This window comes from Staurois parvus, unplaced genomic scaffold (genome assembly GCF_062004578.1).
Source record: "Staurois parvus isolate SC_StPar_1 unplaced genomic scaffold, SC_StPar_1.0 ptg000165l, whole genome shotgun sequence".
NCBI classification, from domain to species: Eukaryota; Metazoa; Chordata; class Amphibia; order Anura; family Ranidae; genus Staurois; species Staurois parvus.
The window spans coordinates 7550580-7577965 of record NW_028317961.1 but is presented as its reverse complement, the minus strand read 5'-3'; the positions used below and the strand labels follow the sequence as shown (position 1 = coordinate 7577965).

Sequence of the window (27386 nt, the reverse complement as noted above, 5' to 3'; positions counted from 1 at the left end):
AATTGAGGTTTCTTGGTTGATTTGAGCTGTGATATCGTGAAATAGCTAGGGAAGGGTGCAATGTGAGAGGGGGTTTAGGTGGCTGGGGAAGGATCCATCCCTACTATATAGTACAAAAAATTCCAGGAAAAACATTCCACAGGCAACTGTCACAAGTGGTATGAACCACATTAGCCACCGGCCATCCGGGCCAATTCTGACACTTCCTAGATTATCTAGAACCTCAAACATTATATATTTTCTGAAAGCAAAGGCCCTGGAGAATAAAATGGTTGTTTTTTATGTCACTAAATATTTTATATGACACAATATTTGTGCAGAGGTATATCAAATGCAAATTTTCAGGAAAAACAATACACTTTAATGAACTGTAGTGCATACAAACATGATATAATACCCAATTTTTAAATAAAATATAAAGGATGATGTTATGAAGAGTAGACAGATAACTAACATGTCACGCTTTAAAATTGCACACGTGCGTGGAATGGCAACAAATTACAGTACATTAACTTATCCATAGGCAATGCTTTAAAAGCCTTTCCAGGTCACCAGTTTACAGATAAACAGGAGATCTGGTGCTAAACTTATTTTTCTCGCTCTGGAGTTTGCACTGATACCTCACAAATACTATATTGCCAAAAGTATTGGGAAGCCTGCCTTTACATCCACAAGAACTTTAATGGCATCCCAGTCTTAGTCCGTAGGGTTCAATATTGAGTTGGCCCACCCTTTGCAGCTATAACAGCTTCAACTCTTCTGGGATGGCTGTCCACAAGGTTTAGGTGTGTGTCTATGGGAATGTGTGACCATTCTTCCAGAAGCACATTTGAGAGGTCAGGCACTTATGTTGTATGAGAAGGCCTGTCAAAATCATCCCAAAGGTGTTCTATCAGGTTGAGGTCAGGACAGTCAAGTTCCTCCACTCGCTCAGCCATGTCTTTACGGACCTTGCTTTGTGCACTCTTGTGCAGTCATGTTGGAACAGGAAGGGACCATCCCCAAACCTTTCCCACAAAGTTGGGAGCATGAAATTGTCTAAAATGTCTTGGTATGCTGACAGCTTAAGACTTCCCTTCACTGGAACTAAAGGGCCAAGCCCAACCCTTGAAAAAGAACCCCACACCATAATCCTTGCTCCCCCAAATTTCATACTTGGCACAATACAGGCAGGCAAGTACCATTCTCCTGGCAACTGCCAAACCCAGACACATCCATCGGATTGCCAGACAGCGAAGCATGATTGGTCACTGCAGAGAACACGTCTCCACTGCTCTAGAGTCCAGTGGCAGCGTGCTTTACACTAGTGCATCCAATGCTTTGCATTTCACTTGGTGATGTAAGGCTTGGATGCAGCTGTTCGGCCATGGAAACCCATTCCATGAAGCTCTCTGCACACTGTTGTTGTGCTATAGTGAAGGCCACATGAAGTTTGGAGATCTTTAGCTATTGACTCTGCAGACAGTTGGCGACTTCTGCACACTATGCGCTTCAGCATGCGCTGACCCCACTCTGTCATTTTACAGGGCCTACCACTTCGTGGCTGAGTTGCTGTTGCCTTCACTATGTTATAATACCCCTAACAGTTGACCTTGGAATATTTAGTAGCAAGGAAATTTCACGGATGGATTTACTGCACAGGTGGCAAACTATCACGGTACCACACTTGAATTCACTGAGTTCCTGATGTTGTCTTATTATAATGATGCTTCATATCAAGCATGGAGATCCAGCCCTTCTCCGGATGACCAGGGTGTATTTATATATGTACTATTCCCGCAGCAACCAATAGTCCTTTTCCAGAGAGATGCATTTATTCGGATAAAGATATTTGTTACAGATGACAGAAATCCAGCTGAATATTTGTAAAGGTTACAATGAACAACAGCTCTCAAAGTCCTATTCAAGATACCTCATATCAAGCATAGAGATACTACACCATCCAGCATATGTCCAATCTATAATATGCACCTAGGTATCTGCCATACAACCTGTATTCTGTCCCATGTATCCTGACCTGTGCTCTATCCCATGCATACTATCCTGTGTTCTGTGTCCTGTGTTAATATACACATTTTCCCCATTCAGTACAATGGCAAGCAGTCTGATTGGCCACTTTTAGTAGCATGTTTGATCTTATGTGTCTAGACCTAGAAACTTCCCTTGACTCTCCATATATTTACCCAAAAACAGGTTAACCCAACACAACACAGGGAAGGTAATTACTTCCTGCATACATTAACATAGTAAGGTGTCCTTTTGGTGTGTAAAGTGGTCTTATCACTGGCCTGTCAGTATGTGTTTCACTGTCTTCAATATATATATTACACACAATATACTACACCTGAGAGCGACCCATTCTTTCACAAATGTTTGTAGAAGCAGTCTGCATGCCTAGGTGCTTGATTTTGTACACCTGTGGCCATGGAAGTGATTGGAACACCTGAATCCAATGATTTGGAGGGGTGCCCCAATACTTTTGGCAATATAGTGTATATGGTGAGACCTATGTACACATTTGCGCATGAGCACATGGGGATGGGGGCGCTTTATTTTTGTAAAAAAAAAATTTGACACTGTTTCTTATTTTTGTTTTTTATTGAACTTTATTGCTATCACAAGGGGTGAACAATATCCCTTATAATAGCATAAGCTATGACAGGTCCTCTTCTTGGATCAGCTGCTTTACAAGCTGATAACGGCTTGTAAACAAACCGAAATTGGAAGTGATGAAATCCTTGTCGCTTTTGGTTTCTTAGGTCACAGAAGAGATTGGAGGATAGAAGTTCCTCCTACTCTTCATAGAGCATCTGATGTGATTGGTTGCATCAGTCCACAGCTCCCTGGAGGGACAGGAGAGTCCAGGAAAGGCTGATGGTGGCATCGGGAGAGGGGTGACCATCCTCTGCCTCCTGTAAAAGTGATTAAGCAGCTGTAGAGCTGCTCTGGTAACTTTTAAAAAAAAAAAGAATTGCCAGCTGAAAAAAATGATACCAGGTTCATGGCAGCTGCAGCCATGATCCTGGCACCACTGCTTGTTTCTGAAGATTTACAGGTACGGCCTAAGGACGGGAAGCAGTTAACTAAGCAGATCTATCTGCACCACTTGAGCAAGTTTCTATTTCAGAATGAATGTTTACACTACACAAGCAGAACCTGCAGGGTTAACAACCCTCCTTTTCACTCTCACTTGGAGCTGAGAACTCCTGCGCTCACATTCTCTATACTACCTGCAACAGCCATGACAAAACAGAGAACTGATGGAGTCTAATTAATAAAGGGGCTTGTGCCTCTTCTGTTAATTATTGGCAACATCTGTTCCTTTCTTTATGTTTGGATGAGTGAGGGAAGCATTGTGCTTGCATTGCTTTTTGCTAATTTCCCCCATTATGTTTAAACGTGCCAGTAAGTTGATGCATGTAGCAAAATCAAAGCAAATAATAAAATATGTTGTAAAACCAAGGCAAAAGATAATTTTTAATTTCCAGTAATCAAATATTGACATAGACTTATGCTGAACCATTAGATTTTTTTCCCCAATGTTTGATGAATATATTTTGGAAAATGGTATGGCTACACTCTACAAATTATATTTACAGGGGCATCTTGCTTCCCTTTCCTGCAATAGGTCCTCTTTTTTTTTAAAGTGAACTTCTCAGAAAGTTCTCTAAACTAGCACTTGAGAGCAGACACCACAGGGTGACTCAATGTACCATTAAATGTGGAGAAGTGTTCAGCCTTGAGTCACTGAACATGGCTGTACTAATAGGTATATGTGGCATGCTCCCACCTTCCATCATCCTTTGGGGTAGTTTCCTCCTGGCTATTAAGGCATGTCCATGTACAGTTTGACATTGGGGAGCTTTGAAGCATCCCTGCTCACTGTTGTCAAATTGGAGGCTAACTGTACAAAAAGGTGGCAACCAATCAAGCCTATAACTAGCCTTTGCAGTAACGTGCACATGGAAGTGCAAGGCACATCTCAAACAAACACAAATTTCCCAGCACACTTACCAGCTAGCCTGCAAAAAAAAATGTCTGTCCCAACACTTCACATTAAAAACATAGGTTTTGTTATTACACATTTGCAAATATATGTGAAAGCCACAGTGCCTACATCAAGGCACCTCTGTGTACTGCAGGGGCGGACTGACCATTTGGAAACTTGGGCACTGCCTGAGGGCCCAGGGTCAGTAGGGGGCCCCATGAGATGCCCCTGGTACCTTTTTCATAGGCTTTTTTGAGTTTGGGCAAGGGCACAGGGGCCCCATGACCCCCTATTGCCTGGGGGCCCCATGAGTTGTCAGTCCGCCCCTGGTCCTAACTCTATCATTTTCTTTTCTCTAAGTCTCCAAGTTGGAGTAGCAGTAGATAGATTAAGGGTAGGTTTGCCTGAAGGAAGCCTACCCTTTCCTAAACGCACAGGGATGCACTGAAAGCCCAGCAAGAGCAAATGTGTGTAAACAAAACCCTCAGTTTTTTGCAGGCTAGCTGTTAAGTGCCCTGGGAATATTTTTGTTTGTTTGAGATCAAATTTGAGGTTTCACATAGAGATATGTCCTCTTAGTTCTTCATTGTATGATGACTGTTCTTATGCACTGATAATGATTGTGAGCTTAATTTCTCTGATAGTTTCCCGTAAAAACACTGCCCAATGAAATATTGTTCTGTTACTCATAATGTTGAATGAACAAATAAAATTGAATGTTGCGTGATTGAAAATCATTACAATAGAAGGGGTATGTGGTATCCTGGGAAATTCTCACAGTTCAGTTCCCACACTATCATTGTTATTACTTTCATTCATACAATAGGGACAGCACACCTTCCGTATAAAATAGACATGATAATATGAAAAAGTGAAATATCAGGGAAATCATATAGCTGCGGCTTTTTATAAATAAGTCAAAAGTGGTGGAGCAGAAATAAAAATAGTTAAATTTTTATTTTAGCCACCACACCATAGGCCTTTGGAACTTAAAATGTTACTAAACCCACAACAGTAAAATCAGTCTGTGTATGCAGAAATACATGCTTGTTATACTCACCGTGGAACCTAAGGGGTCAGTCCTTCGCACTGTGCAAAAAGGTTGTGTGATCCTGTCTTTTCTGACCCCCCCCCCTTCTTCCACAGTCCTCAGTCTATTTGCTGATAGTACAGAGCCCTAGGAGGCACTCTGCACATGTTCTGTTTGGTGTGTATTGCTAGAGAGGTTTTTTTTGGGAGAGTGCATGTGGTCAGCACAGGGCCAATCAGCACTGTCCAGACAGAGGGTCAGGGGCCCTGTAGCCTCATAGGACAATCAGAGGAGCATGAAAACTCCTCCTACGATCTTTAACTAGTGCTTAACCAGAAACTGATAGAATTAATAAGACTGCTATATATTGCTGATGAGAAAAGGTATTTCGTAGTTTATATTTACTAAAATAATTGCATTTCCATGTTGTGTGTACTGTGGGAGACCAGATTTAGTGAATGCAGAGTCCTGGGTTTAGTAACACTTTAATGGAAGGATACAGTGTATAACAGTGAATTGCTTGCTACAGATAGGCAAGCAAATCTTTTACAAAGAGTAACTAGGCAGAACATTGTGTAGCGATTGTTACAAAGTCAGTAATACAGACTGTATTCTAAATGTATAAAATACATTCATTATGATTCATGGTAACATATCTGGCATCAGAAATATTATGACCTCAAGTAGTACTTTGTTAAATGGAGCTCTCAAAATAAACTGTTAATCCTACTCTATCAGCTACACTGATATAACACTGAAAAGTAGTATGCCAAATTGACATACATTGTGTGACCTGCAAAAAACATGCAAGATAATAATTATGAAAACATCATTCAACCAATCCAATCGTGTGGTTTTAAAGCGACCCTGCCATTTTCTTAATGAGGTAAACATGTAAGAAGCCTTAAAAGAAAAAAGAAAAAAAGAATACTCACCTTTCTGGTGGACAGTCTATTGAAACTTTACTTAATTGCAGGACACCGGGCCCCCACTGGCTGTGGTTCCTCCTGCCAGCTCCTACATCACTAAAGTATGGAGTAGTGACATAGGTTAGTGGGAGGAACCACAGTGGCTGACACACCCAGAAATATTGGTTAGCAGTGGTGCCCAGAGCTCTGCAATCAGTGAATGTTTAGCACACTTTAAAGTTAAGAGGAAGGCACGTAGCTTCGAATGTCAGCACAAATGACATATGCTTTTCCTATACATATTGAAACATAGAAAGTGACGGCAGAAAAAGACCAAGTGGTCCATCGAGTCTACCCATTTTTTGGGTTTTTTATTTTTTATTTTTTTGGGAGGGTTGTTTTTTGTAACATTTTTGTCTGAGTATAGATCTATGCTTGTCCCAAGCATGTTTGAAGCTATTTAACGTTGACTGGCTCACTGGAAGTATTTTGTATATAAACGTTTCCTTCCTATATTTTGCTCAGTTGTGTACCACCATCACAAGCATTGCACTGTTTGAGTGTCACTTGCTGCATACCACCAACTGTCGTAAATTCTGAGGGACTATCTCAGGATCTGAACCAAACCCTGGGGTCCCACAGAACCACTCCATATCCCAAGGCCAAGGGCTGGAATGTTAATTTCAGAACCTGTTGACAGTATCAGACCTCCATCCAGCATGGCGCCTGTACAGAACAGAGGGGAAATCTATTCTCGCTTTTTGTTTCTGTTCATGAGAAAAAAAGTTATATGACTCAGGGTCACAAGAAAAGTCTAGGATAATGCTGTGAAGTGCGATGCTTGTCTAAGGTCTTAAAGGAATGTGCTAAGTATAGCTGCTGATCTGGGGTCTGAAGGAGCATTTAAAGAGGTACCGATCTAGAGTCTGAAATTAAGTTTTTAGGTGGAATGATGCAGGTTCTGAAGAGGAGTTTAAAGAGGGGACTGGTCTGGGTCCTGAATGTTTACAAGGGGAACTGAGTTTGGATGTGAACAAGGGAATTAATCAGGAGTCTGAATGTTAAGGGGGCTGAAAAATATCAGTTTCCTTTAGCTAAGATGCCGGCACCTGAATCAGAAGATGATTAAGGAAATCGGCTCCGGTGTGGACATCGACGGACACCTGGACAATAAAGTGTCCTTACGTTAAAAGTCATGGAGAAATGTGCATATATTGCAGAAATGTACTGTAAGTGTTTTATCTTGCCCAGACATAACCTTAACCACTTGAGCTCTGGAAGGTTTTACCCCCTTCATGACCAGAGCATTTTTTGCTATACCACACTGCGCTACTTTAAGTGGTAATTGCGTGGTCATGTAATGCTGTACCCAATTAAAATTTATATTCTTTTTTTCACACAAATAGAACTTTTTTTGGTGGCATTTGATTACCACTTGGTTTTTCATTGTTTTGCGACATAAATGAAAAAATACCAAAAATGTAACAAGAAACTATTTTTTTTACTTTCTGCTAAAACATATCAAATAAAAAATTTAAAAAATCTAATTTCTTCATAAATTTTGGCCAAAATGTATTCTGCTAAATGTGTTTAAAAAAAAAATCACAATAAGTGTATATTGTACATAATAAGTGTATATTGATTGGTTTGGGTGAAAGTTATAGTGCCTACAAACTATGGTATATATACTGGATATTTAAAATAAAGGAGCTAAACCCTTAAAATTATCAATTGGTGTATTAAAGAAACATCATTATGAAAATGTGAACACAAATATGTGAACACTCCAAATTAAAACATTCCAAAAATGTCCATACACAACTCTTGATTGTCCTTTCAAAATATCAACGATCCAACCATACATCCAACACCTGTGTCCAATACGATAACCAGTGATCTTCACCCCCACCGTGCAGTAAAATGAAAGGCTTACCAGATGCAATCACAATCCACGCTTATCATATGGTCAAAGTAACTAATGGAAGCAGGCATCATCAAGTTCTCCAGATTTAATTCCAATTTGGGATGTCATGTAAACCAGGCAGTGTTATGACAATGCATACATATAGAGAGAAGAAATTCCTCCCATAGAGTAGTAGGTTTTTGTTTAAAAAATTGGAAGACAAGACAAAGATCCACGCACAATCACAAGTGCCACTCCAGGCACTGGATAATTGCGGAGTACAAAAAGACCATCGCTCTGTCTAACAGGGCCGGCATGCGTTCCATGAGTGGACTCGAGACCACCAGAAGTGACATGCAGTGGGGACCAGAAGTGACAACAGTGGCCAAGTCTCAATGCATTTCGTGGAATCGTGTCAACAGGAAGCTCCTGGAATTTGTATTTATTTATTTCTTATACTACTAATGGCGGTGATCAGTGACTTATAATGGGACTGCAATAGTGCAGAAGACAATCTGACACTGACACTGGAAGGAACTGACTAACTGACATCACCAGTGACATTAATACAGTGATCAGTGATAATACTATACACTGTCACTGCACTAATGACACTGGCTGGGAAGACATTAATATCTAGAGAGATCAAGGGGTTAACTGTGTGCCTAACTATATGAAATGTGTGTAAAGTATGCTGCTTATACTGATAGACTTCTAAGTGACACAAAGAAATCATTCCCTCTGTACAGAGCTCTGTGTTGATTGTTCCGGAATCATTGGCCGAGACTTGCTGTCAGACTCTCGCTCTGTATAATCACAGTGAGTGCCCGCCAGGGGGCAGGCATGCGCACCCACAAAACCCGGAAGTAGGCAGTAACGTACAGGTACATTGATTTGCCTACAGCGTCTGCCTGTACATTGCAGACAGGCGGTCATTAAGTGGTTACACTATCCAGAAGATATATATTGGTTGAATCTTTCTTTCAGATAAGTGTATAGTTATCACTCATTGGCCTGCATATATAAACTTTGAGAAAAACAAAATAAGCCAGGTTTGGTATCTAGTTTACAAATGTTTGCTGAGCAATGTAGCTTTTCTATAAGGACCAGGGATTCCATTTTCTGACATGACCTCTACCCACGTTCACTAACATAGAAACCAACACCAAAGAAACCTGTCACATGATACGTATATGAATTATCTAGTTCTGCATATATAAGGCATCCCAAGAAGGATGAAGGAAAAACAACACATAGCCATGCTATAGCTATGCAGAATACACCCACTCATCCAGCTAACAACAGCACACACATTTTGAGGCATGTTATATGATATACATCTATTATAGGTTAAGCTGACTTTCACATGAAGGATTTCCTCATTAAATAGGTAAGATCATGCTTTAGTGTAATTCTGAACTTCAGGCAGACATAAAAGGCACAACCTAAAGAGATACTTCAGTCAGGTTTAAAAAAATAATTAAAAGTCACCAACTACAAATACTGTAGCCGCTGTAGAACACTTACCTGTCCAGGGATCCAGTGCTGTCCTCACCTGTGCCAGTTATTTGCTGGTCTTCGGGTCCCTAGCGCCGGCATGTTTAGTGTGAAAAGCTGGCTCTGGCTCCTTGTGGCTTAACAGCTGATTTCCCACTGTGCATTATCACACAGCCTTCTGGGAACTGTGACATGTCCCAGAAGGTTGCGGGGGTGACTTATGATGGAAATCACCTAGGTGATTACAGCAAAAGAGGGAAACCTGAGAAAACTAGGTACCCACTCCCCCCCAAAAAAAAGCACTAAAAGAAGAGGAGGAGGGGGGAAGAGAGCATAGAGCGGAACTTTAACGTAGCTCTGTATTCATTATTATATCCCTTAATGTATTTGTAACACACTACTATAAATGTCTAATGCAGGGTGTTGAAGCCAACAGAAGATGGCAGTGTCCTTCAGAACAGTAGCATTCACATGTTGAAGAGCAGCCATATAGAACTTGTATGCTGAATTGCAAGGCTTTACTAAGGAGCAGTGCATTTGGAAGCTACATTTCCCAGGGGAGCTGGCACATGGGCGGGGGCATATATATATATATATATATATATATATATATATATATATATACATATATATCAAAGCCCGGGTGACTGGACAGGAAGTGAGAGGGGAGAGATCCAGAGAGAGGAGTGTGTTGATTGCCTGAAAACCGGACAGAAGGAGAGAGAAGGGAGGCAAGGAGAGTCTGCTGATCGCTGACCTTGCCGCTTGATCCAGAGAGCTGATCTGCGAGCAGGTGACCAGACAGAACGCTGCAGGCGAGACCAAAGAGTTTGAGTGGGCCCCATCTGGAGGGAGAGAAAGGATCCGCCAGATGCCATCCCTCAGGTGAGAAAGTGCCAAGCCTTACCTAGGGAAGAAAACACCGACACTTGCTCCATAGTTGCTATTTCCTTTACACAGTTGAGGACATTGTACACAGTCATAATAAGTTGCAGCCTAGTTCCTCCAGGTGCTATTACTTGGCCACACTTAACACAGCCTTAACACAAGCATTGATAGCAGGACAGCCATCCAGCAGGTGGAACCATGACCGTGTCATCACCATCATCAATTTACCCTTTTAAAGAGACCTTACTCTATTATGCCAATAGTCTTGCAGTTTACAGAGCTGCCCTGTATCAACAATTACTTCTTCCAGTTCAACATCATATTGCTTTGGATATACCAGGGACCAGTGCTTTAAAGTGATATTACATCAATAAATTGCTGTCTGCAGGGGGAGTGCTGTTCCTTCCCTCCTTTATTGCATTGTTCTTCAAATAACCATTATTTATACTTCTTCTCGTTATGCACCAACTGGGCCCTATCACGCGCGCAGAAGAATCTTCACTGCCTTTAAGAAAACATTGGTTGCTTTAAGATAAACAACTCTTTCCTCATTTCAGGCTGTCATCAGGTCCCGAGGGTCCAGAGTAAGCTAGTCCACTTGTTTGATAGCTCTTGTGCTCACTGAGGTCTGTAAAGCCACCTCAGTTCGAAAGTACTGGGTTAGTTTCTGAAAAGCAGGTCAGCTAACTCTATCTGTGATTCTGTGACAACTGTTTAAAGTTGACACAAGTGATAGCTGACTCTGCACATGCTGATTTTGTTTATGCTGTGTAACCAAGCTACATTTAAATCTGTTATAAACTTCTTACCAGTTTACGCTAATCAGTGTGTGAGTTCACTTTTTGGTGGTAATTTATTCCAGTTAAGAGTGTACTGTGGTGTCAGCAGGGTTGGGCCTTCAGAGAGGGGTCCAGAACATCAGGGAGTCTGAAAATAATCCAGCAACTCCTAAAGGGTTAGTGCTACATATTTTTAAATACAATCAATGGAAGTACCCGAGTTTTACTTGGTATCAAACTCCAGTAGTCCATTGTACAGCACATCAAAGCCTGGGGGAGGGAGAAGCAGCACAGGGAGCCAGCCAGTTGAGCTACAGTGCAAGGAGAATGCTGAGAAGAGGACAGCAGACTGACAGAGAGATGAGGTCATCAATCTGCTGCTTCTTCTTTCACTGTCCAGTCAAAATCTGGGAAATGTGGGAGACCCTTCAAGTGTTACTGCAGCATGGAAAAAAATTAAGTCTCCTGCTGTGCTGTGTAAGAGAGCAGTGTAAATGTCTGGACTGGATCGACAGAAACAAAAATCCTCTAGCAAGTAAAACAGCTCCCATATATGTATTTTATATGTGTATTTAGCTGTTTGCCTAATGTTTAGTTTTAAGAGGTTGATAATACTTTTCTTATGTACTTTTTTGTCTCACAGAAGAGCAGACTGAAATGTATCACTTATTAAAAGAATGAGGATCACAAAGCTAACACACCAGAATAATGATCCTTATCCTTGTGTTAAAACTTTGTGAATTGAGCCTTTTATACTGTGTTCTGTTTTCTCTAACTAATTCATCAAGGGATTCTAAAATGCGAAATCTAAAATGTTTTTTTTTTGCATTTCAAGAATTTAGGAATCTGGAAATTCAAAATGATTAAAAGACCCCTAAGAATCTAATATAAATACATTATATAAGCTGTTTAGGAGCCACTAAAATGTATATTCTTTTTTATATAGAAGATATGGACAAATCTATTAACACCGTAAACATGCTAACGTTTTAGTAAGGTCAGTGATTTGTGGAGTATGGCGACTGATTATCAATTCTGGTATTTGATCAAGAATTAAACGTATGCCTCTTTTTGGACCTGGCATGGCAAATTACTGTTTGTCCAAAATCCCAGTAGTAGGGGAACCAATCTAAAGTTGCTAAAGAACCGTTAACTTGGACACACAACACGCCTTGTTTTTTTATAAAATAGCTTGAATGTTAAAATAGAAATAAAAATATTTAAAAAAAACTATTTTTACATGATCCGTTAAACTTGAATTTCTCTGAGACACCATTCAGTTTTAAATCATTATAAAATAAATAAATAAAGTGTACAGAAACCTAAAATATGAACTTGTTTATTTTGCTTCACATATACTGTGTCATCTAACTGTTAATAGCTTCATGATTTTTCTTTTATTTATTTTAATTTTAAAAAAATAATCTAATTTCACTGACACTTTCATTTTCAAGGTGAAAACGCTTACCCACTAAAGCTGATTGAGGCTGATTTACTATTACTAGCAGTTACGAATCTTTTCGCAATAAATTATGTAAATATTCACTTCAATTATTCAAGCATGTGAAAAGCAAATTTCAGTTCCTTTATTTCATCTGTATACGATTGGATAATTGAAATGGCTATTCACACAATTCTTCTTTTGTGAACATTCTCAACTCCTTTAATATATCAGCCCAACTGCCTTTCACTGCAGCGGGTGAGCACTATACCCATTTCTGTGGTGGTTATTTACCAAAGCTAGAGAGTACAAATCTGGTGCAGATTTTTAAAGAAACTTATCAGCTTCCAGGTTTTATTGCCAAAGCTTAATTTAACAAGCTGAAGCTAGACGCTGATTGGCTGCCATGCCCAGCTGCACCAGATTCTGAGCGCACCAATTTTAGCAAATCACCCGCTTTGTGTTTTCTATGTGCTGAGTGCGCTTTCAGGCTAATGTCATGCCTGCAAGCTTCTTGATAAAATGAGAAGAAAGGAGAGGTGTCCATTTCTGAAAAAGTAAGTGGATCACCAGAATTGATGGAGAAGTAAGCGGATCACCGTAATTGATCACCAGAATTGATGGAGAAGAAAGTGGATCAACGAAAGTGGTGACTGTAATTGATGGAGAAGTGGATCACCGGAAGTGATGACCGTAATTCACAGAGAAGTGGATCAATGGAAGTGATTACAGTAATTGATGGAGAAGTGAATCACTGGAAGTGATGACTGTAATTGATGGACAAGTGGATCACCGGACGTGAGGACTGTAATTGATAGAGAAGTGGATCACCAGAAGTGATGACCGCAATTGATGGAGAAGTGGAAGACCGGAATTTATGGACTCCCAAGCTGTCTTGCTGCTCCCCCCTCTCACCAGCAGAGCTACAGGAATCTAGTAGGTGATTCTCCTGAATGCAAATGTACTCTTTTAAACATTTATGTAACACATAAAATGTTTTCATATCATGCCAATCATCTGCCAATCATCTGTATATATTTGAAAGTTCGTCCTTTGAGTACATCTACTTTTTTGGTTGTTTAGAGTGAACATAGGTTTGCTGCTCTACTATATAAATAGCTCTTTAGCAAATCTCCCCATCATCTGAGTTCACCAACAATGGACATTTCATTAAAGAATAACCAATTATAGAAAAACATTTTCAACCAGAAAAACAAACTTCCACCTCCTTGTAACATTAGCGCATTATATAACATTTTCAAACCCTTGCAATATTTATAAAATAAAAATAAATCTTTTCTGAATGGACCCCTATGCTTCCAGAATGCAAATTATCATTAAAAAGTATATACGCTGAAAAGTATATGCCAATCAAAATATACAGCTGTCCACAAATAATATTAGAGTATGTTCACCTACATTAATAATGTTTATTTTTCATAAGCCTTTTTCCTCTGCACTTCAACAGTAGTAAAATATTTTACTTCATCGGCGAAAAGCATGCTCGGAAATCTCTAGGGCAACAGGGCCATGCCAACGCTGAAAGGTTTCAAATATCAAACTATGCTATTCTGTCAGGGCCTATGCGATCAATTAGCACATTTCAATGACATGAAAGGTTACAGTCAGACTCATTTATATCACATCCCTTGTGACAAAATGTGGTTTCCAAACTGCACCAAGCCCCCGAAAACTGCTAGATTTGGATATAATTGTCTTTAACACACTTCCAAAATTGTTAATTCTTCTTTCGTTTATTTTATGTTTTTTCATATTTAAAAAAGGATAATATTTAAAGCGTACCGCCTTCCAAGAAATGCTTCCTAAAACTGCCTTTTTTGTCTGCGAATAATCATTTAGGCTTTGAATACTCAGTCCATTGTCAGGCATTTTCCCTAAAGCTACACAAATGGGATTTGGTTTTGTTGAAAGCTTTGAATAGCTTTAAGCAATAGTATTATATCACAGTTTTGTAATGAATAATCCGTGTTCTGAGAGGGATAGAAAGTACATATTTCTATAGCGTACATAGAATTTAATGTTTTGTAAATTTGATTTTCCAAAGGTAACTCTGTACAGTCAGGGGGTGATTAAGTTTCCCATATTTGCAAACCTGTCTTTGCATCAAACAGCCAATCAGATTAAAAGCAATAAAAAAAAAAACACAAAAAAAACCCCTTCAACTCGCCTGTTTTAAGTCTTCTCCTGGTTACAATGTATTCTTAAATTCATTATTGGGGTGATTTACTAAGCAGACAGTGTGATTGTTACATTACCTAGAATTTCTATTGCTTATTAGATACCTGAAATAAAGGCACAATTGCTTGGTCTGTGTTAAAAAAAAATTACACCTTTTATAAATGACCAAAATACTTTGTTTTTAACCCTGAATTTTAATCACACCGTGAGGTAGCCTCGCAAAATACAATTATAGAAGTTCACATATTCTACTTCAGTGGGAAAAAAACTCCCTGTTTAGTTCTTCATGTTGCAATGTGAAATATTTACAACCAGACAGTACCTAATTTTAGTTTTTAAGTGCTTTACCAGTTCTATGAAATACGATCAGCAGCTGCAACACTGAGCTATGCTGAATGCATCACAGCTATTTGGGCATCATGCAGAATGAGACAATCTCTGTCTGATGGACAGGCCATTCTGATCTTCAGCATGAACCTTGGACTTTTACTGATGCATGCATTTTACAGCGTATGATGTCATGATTTATCGCGTACATAAACTTGTGTTTATATATGTGTACCACCACATACACAGTTATAAAACAATTACTGACACTGCACAGTTATCTGAGCCTTTTGAATATTTCATTATACACTTTTCATCACAATATATTCTTATTAAAAAAACACTAAAATATAAAATCAAATTATAGCCATAAAATAATATTAAACCCATAGAAAATAAAACAAGAAAAAATGGAGTAATTGAAAATATACAACTAAATAAAAATAAACTTCTAAACAAAAACAGGACAAAACACTTAACTGGACACTGACTGCACCTGGAGGGTGCAAAATCTGGTGCAGTTCTGCATAGAAACCAATCAGCTTTTAACTTCAGCTTGTTTGATTAGGCTTTGGGAATAAAAACTGGAAGCTGATTGGTTTCTATGCAGAAATGTACCAGATTATGCACCCTTCAGATTTAGTAAATAACCCCCTTAGAATGCATCATCCCACACATAATACCTCATTAACCTCAATAGGCTTTTGTATGCAAGTATGTTAAATAATAAATAAATAATCTTATATAAATAAACACATAAAAAATAGATATGTGATAGTAGAAAACCTACATTATTTATGAAACATTCAGATATGTAAAATACTTAAAGATATCTATCCCAAAAATGAAATTATAGAGCTATTGCCTACAGAGATATTAGGGTTTGGAAAAATAAAAAATAAAAAAACAAGAATAATAATAGGAAAGTAAAAGTACTTTTGTAGAAGAATACAAATCTGCTTTTTTTGGTAAGTGCTTTAAATGTTACAATAATGATTGGTCTGGATGTTGAGTCCTGTGTCATATTTAAACGTGAGAAATTAAATATTTTTCTTTTTACTGAAAAGGCATTAATCTGATTAATTTTGAACACAAATTTGCTGTTAATATGTAGGCAATATTATTTAATCTCTGACAATAACAAGAATGATATACACATACACGTTTAAATTGTAAATCTCTAGCAAAATACCAAGAGAAAAAAAAACCAACATAATTTAATTTCCCATTATCATATCCTTCATCAATATGTGAATCCTATTTTAATTTTAAGATATCATATTTCTGTGTGTGTGGTGTGGTCCCTTTAAAGACTCATTTGCTTTTACGAATAAGGCATCTGTTTATTTAAGTAGTTTGTACCACTGCAGTTATATTTTTATTATACATTTTATTAAAAATAACCTATTCATGTGAATTCAGAATTTACAAAAAAGAAAATGTTGAGTCGTACATTTGGAGGGTGATTGTTGAAAAGTACTTATGTGGTAGGTGGAGGCACTAAGATGGGAACAAGGAAAAGTGTTAAGTATTAGGGCCAATGTGTGAAATTCAAGCAAAGGCATTTTTCCTAGGGTATCAGATTTTCAGAGTGTTGAGAAAGACACCCAGATCGGCAAACACATGGCCTAGAGCCCATTTGGTTTGAAAACAGAGAATCCTGTTCCCTTCACACTGATCAAATGCAAACACATACACAGAGGCTCCACGTGGAACTGTCTTAACACCAAAACATTGTAACCCAGGAGCAATTTTTGATATTTATAGGAAGAAGAAAGGAGAAAGGAATAGAACCAAAACTACTCAGAAAGCATTTTATATTTGATACATATGCCTATGTACATAGATATGTTACAGACAGGTAGAGGGAGATTTGTTAACACTTTTGAGCTCAGAATCTGGTGCAGATGTGCATAGTAATCAATCAGCTTTTAACTTCAGCTTATTCAATTAGACATTGACAATGACACATAGAAGCTAATTGGTTACTATGCAAAACTGCACTGGATTCTGTGTGCAGCAGTTTTAGTATATAAACCCCATAGTATATTTTTTGCACAAAAAAAGTTAAAAAATTTGCATGCCTGCAAGTCACCATATAATTCTATCGATCAACACTCATTTTTAGTAGATATATTATCTCTTCTTGCACAAGAATAGTTTACAAAATGACACGCATGCATTAGTACATATATATATATATATATGTACACACTATGTTTTATGTTTAGTTATTTATTACAGGTACTTACATAGCGCCATTAATTTATGCAGCGCTTTTACATATATTACATATATTGTACATTCACATCAGTCCCTAACCCTCAAGGGGTGTACAATCTAAGGTGCTATATATGTATATTATAATACATATATATATATGTGTGTGTGTTTATTATTTTTGGATGCCAACTGGTTGCTTACATAGCTAACTATTTTACCATTTATTCCTGCTGGTGCTGTTACATTATAATATGGTAATTTCACACATGCATGCAGTTTTGTAAACAATTTTCTACCAAAGCAGAATCTGTCTCTAGCATATCTATGTACATAGGTCTGTGTATGAAATATAACATGCTTTGTGAGTAGTTTTGGTCCTCTTCCTTTCTTCTACCCTTTTCCTAGAGATATCATGAATTGCTCCTGGGTTACAATTACAATGTTTTGGTATATATATATATATATATATATATATATATATATATAAACATATCTCATACACAAATGGACTCTATCCATGAAAAAAATAAAAATATATATATATTATAGATAGATAGAGAGATAGATAGATAGATAGATAGATAGATAGATAGATAGATAGATAGATAGATAGTGATTAAGGTGTAAGGAGCAGGGCCCTCTGTTTCCTCTTGTACCCAATTGTATTGTAACTGCAATGTCTACCTTCATTTTGTAAACTGCTGCGCAAACTTTTGGCGCTATATAAATCCCGTATAATAATAATAACAATAATTTTGTGCATGCATGCAATTTTGTGAACAATTCCTGTACACAAATAGATTGTATCACATATATATATATATTCATATATATATATATATATTCATATATATATATATATATATATATATATATATATCCTTAGATTGTACACCCCTTGGGGGCTAGGGACTGATGTGAATGTATAATATATATATATATATGTGTGTAAAGCGCTGCGTAAATTGACAGCGCTATATAAGTGCCTGTAATAAAATAAATAAAATATATATATATATATATATATATATATAGTGACTTAATTTCTGCACACAATATTGTAAAAAATTCTTGTGCAAAAATAGACACACACACACACACACACATATATAGTGACTTCATTCATGCACACAATTTTGTAAACAATTTTTGTAACACAAAGCTAAATTTCAAAGAAACTAAGGTATAGTTTGATAGCCTTGTTGTAGCTTTCTCAATAACTGTTATGAGTGACTTTTTCCGAACGCAATCCGAAAATGATTGTATTTCCGATACGTTAAGCCCTGCGCTTAGACTACTATGTCGTGGAAGTGAACTTTAAAACATAAACCAAAACCCAGTGGTGGCTATCAGGATCCCAGCTCTAAGTATCAGTTACATAATCTCATCAGGAATATCCTGTGGCATTTTTGTGTAATAGAAGTGAAGCTGGTTTATTAAATTAAGGACTGTGGCATAACAAAACTGAAGTCTGTGGGCTCAACAGGAGCCTTGTAAAGAGGTGGAGGGGGGGGGGAAGCAATGGTGTGATTGTAGAGAGCCCAGGAGGCAGGGATGATTAGAGAGAGCCCAGGAGGCAGTGATGACCCCAAACAAACAGGACACCTCCCCCTAAAAGTCTTCTGTTTTGCTTCTTGACATAATGAGGCTCCTTCCCAGCCTTCTGTCACTGTCTGCTCCCCCCCCCCCCACCTATACTTCATCCACACCACCACCACCCATAAGTGATCTGATAGCAACTCCAGTAATTTCAAGTTTTCTGCTTCTGGGAAGTGCCTGGGGTGGGATAGGATAACTCACCTTCTGCTACCTTATCCTTGACAGGTGGCTCCTTGAAGATCACTGACAGTGGCTGTCCCGTGTTCAGATCTCATAGGCTCTCAGTGGAGCCACAGCTCCAGCATGCGTTGTCCCGTCCAGGAGGCAGAGAGGAGGAGGGGGCAGCAAGCCAGCAAGAGGCAGGGGGGGCAGCAGCAGCGCAGGAAGAAGTCCCAGTGAGCTGCGCTTGGTGTCGGACCGCGCACGTGTACAGCACCGTTCAGCTGTCAGTGGTGGTGTCGCTCATGGTGATGGTCGCAGTAGCAGCAGCAGCACGTTGTGGTGTGGAAGCAGCATGTGCTGGAGTAGAGGAGTTCTTCCTCCTGGTCAGCTCTAAGGCTTTCTTTTCCCTTCCCACACCAGTCTCCAAGTCGTGTGGAATTCTCTGACGATCCTTCCCCCTTTTCTGCCTCTCTCCTCTCTGCTAGTCTCTCACATTACCAGTCTGTGACAGTGCTCAGCTCCCAGTCCTGCTCCTGTCCTACCACCGAATTAGTCCCATCAGTCCCCCCAATACTTCCCCAATTCTGCTCACCACTAGATGCCACTACTTCATTAGGATGGAGTACAGGGGGAAAAAAAGGGGGTGATAGAAAAAGTGCAGGCACATAGGAGATGTCTTCTTCTAGGTAGGTTGTGGATCCTTTTCAGATCCCTCAGGTGTGTTAGGAAAGTAGGAAGGAACCATTCTCTCAACCCAATAAAACATTTTTTGATGTGTGCAAAACTTCTCTTGTATTATTATTATAAAAAAAACAAACACTCCTTTTAGTCTCTGTTATCAAAACATTTTTCTTTTCTATACATTGCTGCACCGTAGCACAATTTTCATTTGTAGCCAAGGTTAACAGCTTGCCCTGCAGAGGATTTACCCCCCTTCCTGACCAGGCCATTTTTTGCGATACAGCGCTGCGTTACTTTAACTGGCAATTGCACGGTCATGCAACGCTGTAAATAAACAAAATTGATGTCCTTTTTTTACATGAATAGCGCTTTCTTTAGGTGGCATTTGATCACCTGTGCGTTTTTTACTTTTTGCGCTATATACAAAAAAAGACTGACAATTTTGAAGAAAAAAATATTTTGACTTTTTGCTATAAAACATATCCAATACAAAAAAATTTTAAAAATCAAATTTCTTCAAAAATTTAGGCCAACATGTATTCTGCTACATGTCTTTGCTAAAAAAAAAATCCCAATACGTGTAAATAAATAGGTTTTTGTGAAAGTTATAGCGTCTACAAATGGCGGTGTGTATATATACTGGAATATTTTTTTTATACTAGTAATGGTGGTGATCAACAACTTATATCGGGACTGAGAGACTGTGGTGGGCATTCTGACATTGGGGAGGAACTGACTAACTGCCACTGACATCCCAATGACACTAATACAGTGACACTTTACTAATGACACTGGGCAGCAAGGGGTTAACATCTGGGGCAATCAAAGGGTTAACTGTGTGCTGTGTCTGTTTTACTATGGAGACATACTGCTGTGTATCCCTGCTGTGTTTGTTTACACACAGGTCTCTCCCCTGTCAGTGATACTGTCAGTGATACTCAGTGATCTCTGGGTGTTGGCGGGGAATCTTGACATCTGTAGCCACCAATGGCGGTGCAGGTAAGGGTGATGCATGGGCCCCCTACCCGGAAATGCAAAATCATGTATATGTACATGATTTTGTGCAGCCTTGCCACCCTGTAGCAGTACTTCTGCTATAGGGTGTTCGGGAAGCGGTTGAAGTAGAAATATAGTCCCCCCCACCAGCACCCGCTGTGATTGTACACATCGGGAGTCTCTCAGCAAGTCCCAGCCAATCGGAAGTCTGTCAGCAATTCCCAGCCAATGATTCACAGCCGGGACCAACTGCATGGCTGTGTACAGTCACAGCCCAGAGCTCTCTGTTGGTAAACAACACAGAGCTCTGTATAGAGGGAGTGATCTGTAAGTTTCTCATCGTTGCAAAGCAGGGATGAGAAACGTAGAGATCGTTTAGTAAAAGCAGCACACCGTACACACATTTCATATAGTTATGCTGGCCATACATGGGTCGGATTCTGAACGATATTTCTAGAAAATCTGAAATTTCGTACATTTTGTAATCCAATGGTGCCACCATTGATTTTGAAATTCGTCCAACCAAGCCTTTAACTTCACCTCATGTTGCTACAGAAAAGAATTTTTGTGGCCAAGAATTTTCTTTTTTTTCCAGGTTACAGCTCATGCTCATTTCTTCTTCGATTACATTTCTCACATGAATCTCCCATGAATCTCCCATCACTGATTAGAAATTTGTTCGCTTTTCAAAAAATTTCCCGATCACTTCGATGGTCGCTCGAAAATTGCCCTTTGCTGTGACCCACTAATGGTGCAAAATTCGAACAAAAATTCTTAGAAAAGATTTTTGAAAGAAAATTCTTTTGGAATTCGAGCCATGTATGGCTGGCTTTAGGCACACATTTAGGGGTTGATTTACTTAAGACAAATATACTGTGCACTTTGCAAAGTGCAGCTCTTAGTAAATGAAGTAACGCTTCACTTTGCAAAGAATATCCTATCACACGCAAGGAAAATAGAAAAAGCAACATTTTTGCTTGTATATGATGGAAGCCAGCAGAGCTTTTGTTCATTTACTAAGCTCTGGAGCAACTGCACTTGCAGAGTGCAATTGCACTTTGCAAAGTGCACAGTCTATTTGCCTTTAGTAATTCAACCCCTTAGTCTTCAGTCACACCAAATCCGACTTCACTTGAAATCGCACGATTTTAAAGTTGGATGTCAGTGTGACTTCATGGTCGATTTGAAAGACATCTGTGTGGCTTCATGCACAGATATCTATGCAAGTCTCAACTGAAATTGCAAAAAGTTGTGCATGAACTACTTTCAAAATTGGTGCAACTCCGACGGAGTCAGAAGTGCACCGATATGACTGCTTCCATTGCAGACAATAAGGTGCGACTTGAAACTGTCAAATTGCATGATAAGCCGCACTGGTGTGACCGGGGACTTAACCCCTTGATCCAAAATAAAAATGGAAAACCCACCACACTATTAGTACTCTATAAAAACAACTATAAATAAATTTAAAAAAAAGCAAAGTAAGTCAAATTGAATCAGGAAAGCAGCTACCACCCTACTATGCAATCACTCCACTTTATTAAGGAATCTAAATCAAATACTGGTGAAGCACTTCCAATATGAAATAACAAATCAAATATCATATAACCTCATATCATAACCAGATCCGCCCAGTATTCAATATCCATTTGTAAATGTGCAAAAAAAATTATATATATACCAGTCAGTGTCCCTGATCACCACCATGCCAGTTATATGATGACGCTGTACTGCACTGGTGACAGTATGTAAAAAAAAAAACAAATTGTGAAAATAATTTTTTTTTGTTTCTTCATTTCCAAAAAATTATGACAAAAAAATTACAACTTCAAAAACCTCGCCATGCCTCTTATGAAGTACGTCGGACTGTTTACTCTGCAAAAAGGGGTCATTTGGGGATATCTGTACTGTCCTGACATTCTTGGACTTCAAGAAATTAGATTGGCCGTCAGTACTTCAGGATTGATTAATATTCAGATATATCCCATAGTTTGTGAACTCTATAACTTTTCTACAGACTAAATAATAAATACTAATTTGGGTTATTTTCACCAAAGACATGTAGTAGAATACATTTTGGCCTAAATTTATGAAGAACAATTATTTATTTGCAAACTTTTATAACAGAAACTAAGAAAAACGTGTTTTTTTTCACAATTGTTGTTTTTTTTTGTTAATTTAGCAAAGAAATAAAAACCCCAATGATGATTAAATACCACCAAAAGAAAGCTCTAGTTGTGTGAAGAAAATTATACAATTTTAGTTTGGGTACAATGTTGTATGACTGCGCAATTGTCATTCAAAGTGTGAGAGCGCTGAAACCTGAACATTGGCCTGGGCAGGAAGGGGCCCTGTATGGAAGTGTATATATATATATATATATATATATATATATATATACACACACACATATATTTATTTATTTATTTGCACATTCGCAAAAGGATACTGAATACTGGGGGGATCTGTTTATGTTAGAGGGTTATGGTGTGAGGTTATATGATATTTGATTTGTTATGTCAAATTGGGAGCTCTATAACAGTATTTGATTCAGATTCATTAACCCCTTGATCGCCCTAGATCTTAACCCCTTCCCAGCCAGTGTCATTAGTACAGGGGCAGTGTATAGTATCACTGATAACTGTATTAATGTCAGTGGTGATGTCAGTGGCAGTTAGTCAGTGGCAGTTAGTGGCAGAGTGACCACTGCACTTCCACAGTACCATTATAAGTTTCTAATCACCGCCATTAGTAATCAAAAAAAATACAGTATATATACCATAGTTTGTAGGCGCTATAACTTTCATACAGACCAATCAATATATATTTACTGGGATTTTTTATCAAAGAAGTAGCAAAATACATTTTGGCCAAAATTTATGAAGAAATTTTATTTTTTAATTCTTTTATTGGATATGTTTTATAGCAGAAAGTAAAAGATATTTGGTTTTTTTTCAAAATTTACGGTCATTCTTTATTCATATTGCAAAAAATTCAAAACCCAGTAGTGATCAAATACCACCAAAAGAAAGCTCTATTTGTTTGAAAAAAAATTATACAAATTTCATTTTGGGTACAGCGTTTCATGACGCAGTTCGGTAGAGCAAAAAATGGCCTGGTCATGAAGGGGGTAAAACCTTCCTGAGCTGAAGTGGTTAAGGGAATTCCTTGGGGACCCCCAGGTGACCAGAACTAGTGTCCCCATTGGAAGATTTTCCCACTATTCCTTTTCTGGGGACAACCCAAAATTTGGTGTTTTCTTTTTGCTTTCAATGGTAATGGTAAACAGGACAAATAGGGTGAATCTCTACCCCCTCTAATCTAAACCCTCTTCACTTTATCCAAAACTAAAAAAAAATTTTTGCCTTTAGTTATACACTATGAATCACCTGAAATGTGCAGAAATGTGCAGCGTATTCCTACGCAATTCACATGCGAATCAGTGCAGTGCAGTTTGGGCTCAAATCGCACTGCATCACACCAAAAGTAGTGCATGCACTATATTTGGAAAGGCACTACAACTGGATATGTTTGTACCATGCTATCTGGTGCAGGCAAACGCACTGCATTTGTGACCTGTGTTGTAGGTGCTATTAACATTGCACTGACACCAACTGCAGACTGCAAGGACAGTGTGTTTTGAACGTGGTGTTGGAAATGCGCATGGATCATGGGTTTCCAGCACAACATTTTGGTGTGAACCAGGGCTTAAAAAGCACTACATCGGTTTGCATAGTATTGGGGTATCAAATACATTGCGTTTACATTCTGTATTTGGGCTGCCATTAACAAAACAGTGGCATTCGCATGCAGATCGCAAGGGCAGCAGTTTGAACATGGTATAAAGGAAATGCACACAGAACGAGTTCTGGTGTGAACCAGCATTCAAGGTTAGATTTAAACTATTACAGGTAAATCGCATACATTCAAAAACCTACAGGCAGCCACATCAAAACTGCGGTGCTTTTTTTTTTTCTGTAATCAATCTTTATTAACATTTTCTGATGAGACAGAATAAACATTAATGTCAGCAGATATATCTCAATCAGGCAAGGAAGCAGTAATAAACCGTATAACAACATAGGCAAACAAACACCTTGACCAAAATCGCACATAGGCAGAATAGCTATGAGAATCAGTGCTTCCAATATTTCAAACAAATAGATGAAAAGAGAAAGAACAAAGTAGAGAAAGAAGAAGAGAAAAAAGAAAAAAAACACACCCATAAAACATCCAGTGAATCAGATCTGTAGAAGTAGTATTATCTAAACAGTAACACATAGTACCCAGACGTACATATCAACATGGTGTGGGAGCACAAAATATCAAAATTACCCAAAAAGACTCATGCATTCGGTACCTCAGAGGAGTAGTACATCCACCCCTGCCAGATATCTTTAAATTTCTCCCTTTGACCTCTGACCAGGTGGACCCAATGCTCAGCATCCATGATTCTATCTACTTCCTGTTTCCAATCAGAATGTGTGGGGCACTCAGATTGTTTCCAAAACCTAGGGATCAAAGATCTAGCCGCATTCAAGAGATGAGGCGCAACACTATGCTTATAGGCCTTCATGGAAGTTGAAGTCACATGACATAGTAAACAAAGGGGAGATTGCTGCATTGGGCTCAATGTCAATTTCTGAATCCATGGGAAAATTGCATTCCAAAAGGGCACAATTTTGGGACAGGTCCACCAGACATTAAGAAAGGTACCCCGGTGACCGCATCCTCTCCAGCAGCGAGCATTGGCAGTAGGGAAGAATTGAGCTAGATGGGACGGGGTTCTATACCATTGAGTAAGAAATTTATAAGAGGACTCCTAAACACGGGAGCTAATAGAGGAGGTATGTGTCATTTTATTAATCCTATGGATTTGCTGGGGGGTAAAGTCTACGCCTAGTTCCTTCTCCCACTCCCTTAAGTAATATAGAGCCAATATACTGTAGAGTGCACACTCAACACCAGTTTATACATTTGAGATAATAGATGCTTAGAGTTGGGGAGTGCGGTACACATACGCTCGTATGATGTAAGGGTCTGTCTAGGACATGGGCTAAGGAGCAAGGTCATAGAAAAATCATTCGACTGGCGATGCCACTATACAACAAATGGAAAAGTCCCATATCTACAGAGCAATACAGAGAGGGATAGGAGGGTGCCCATAGGAGCAAACTTGGCGAAAGAATCTAATGTCCTCCCCCGAGGGAAACAAGGGGTAACCCCCTAGTGGGGCCAGTGGAGAAGTCCCAGGAGCATATGACCCGGACCCATTCATTCTGTGAATGGCTGGAGGGGAGAAGGTAGCGAGGTTCACACCTCTCTGGGAAGAGGTGCGAACCTCCTGCGGGGATGTTCCGGGTTGCGGCGTCAGACTGATGCCACCCCAGCCCTGTCATCTGCAGCGCAGGCACGGGAAGTTCCTGCTCTTGCGGATGTTCCTGCACAAAAGTCACGCTCATGAGAAGCGCGGCCCGTGTCCAGGGGGCGTGCCTCGTTGCCAGGTGACGAGGCACGCCAGCTCCGGCCCGCTATGGTTGCCAGGACGACCGGAGAGCGTCCTGCATCAGCTCAAGAGGCTGATGCCGGGCGTTCCAGCCATTTTCTCTGCTGCGCAGCCATCGAGGGAGCCCAGCTGCAGCGGGACCCTCGTGGCTAGACTCTGCCAAGACTCCCAGCCTAGGGGGAGATTGCCTGCCAGCTGCCTGACACCCCAGTCTAGGGGGAGATTGCCTGCCAGCTGCCTGAGACCCCAGTCCAGAGGGAGATTGCCTGCCAGCTGCCTGAGACCCCCAGCCTAAAGGGAGAGACCACTCGCCTATTCTGGACCCCAACAGGTACCTGTGCCCTAATTTTGTATCCCTGGGAGACTAGGTACCCTGTCGGATCCGTGGGCGTGTGCTTTCCCCTTTTACCTGAACTGTTCCTGTGATGACCCCCTACCCCCCCTGTTGGATTACAATCTGCTACAGAGACTTTTCCTTTGCCCTTGGTACTGGACTACAAGTGTTTTAGCCCCTCCTTGTTGTCCCCCTATTGGCAAGGTCACCCTCCCTGCAATCCCCCCATTGATTGACTGTCATTTTTTGTCTCAATAAAGCTTTGTGCGTTTGCCATCTGCTCTGTGTGTTCTATCCTGCCTACCCTCCGTCAAAATTATAGTTTATTTTAAAATTAGACACGGCACCAAATTGTTGAAGAACCGGAACAGAGATATGGGGTCATGACAAATAAAAGAGAAGGTCATCCGCATAAGCCGACAAATTATGCTCCGTGGACCCAATACGAATCCCTGCAATGTCTGGTTGGGCAGGAACTCTCTGCAGGAAAGGTTCCAAAACTAAAGCGAACAGTAAAGGGGACAAAGGGCAGCCCTGCCTAGTCCCGTTATGAATATCAAAATGGGCAGATAGCACTCCATTCTCCTTCACATGGGCACTAGGGGTGCGATATAATGCTAAAATCCAGCCCATCATGCGTTCCACCAGCACAAGGCCTCGCAACACCTCCATCATATAGGTCCAGTTCACCCGATTAAACGCCTTCTCGGCATCCATGGAAAGCACTACATAAGGTGCATGTTGGGCCCAATGTAATATGCTCAAAGCCTGAATGGTATTGTCTCTGGCCTCACGGCCCACTATGAGACCAGTCTGATCCAGGTGAATTAGGTCTGCGACATGGTCCTGTAAGTGCATCACGAGGATCCTGGCCAATAGCTCAGTCTCAGAGTTTAATAAAGAGATGGGCCTATAATTAGTACAA

General features: G+C 39.6%; 1 protein-coding gene across 7 annotated transcripts in view; it reads right to left on the bottom strand.

Annotated features, from left to right (window-relative positions):
* EYA4 (EYA transcriptional coactivator and phosphatase 4) overlaps positions 1-19435 on the bottom strand; it is a 355737-nt gene extending 336302 nt beyond the window's left edge. For 5 of the 7 annotated variants that reach the window (XM_089676183.1, XM_089676184.1, XM_089676186.1 and 2 more), the window contains exon 1: positions 18984-19435. The gene's annotated coding sequence lies outside the window, so the exon portion shown is untranslated. The remainder of the gene's footprint in view (positions 1-18983) is intronic. The other 2 variants (XM_089676182.1, XM_089676189.1) reach the window with 1 other exon arrangement.
* Positions 19436-27386: the final 7951 nt, after the last annotated feature.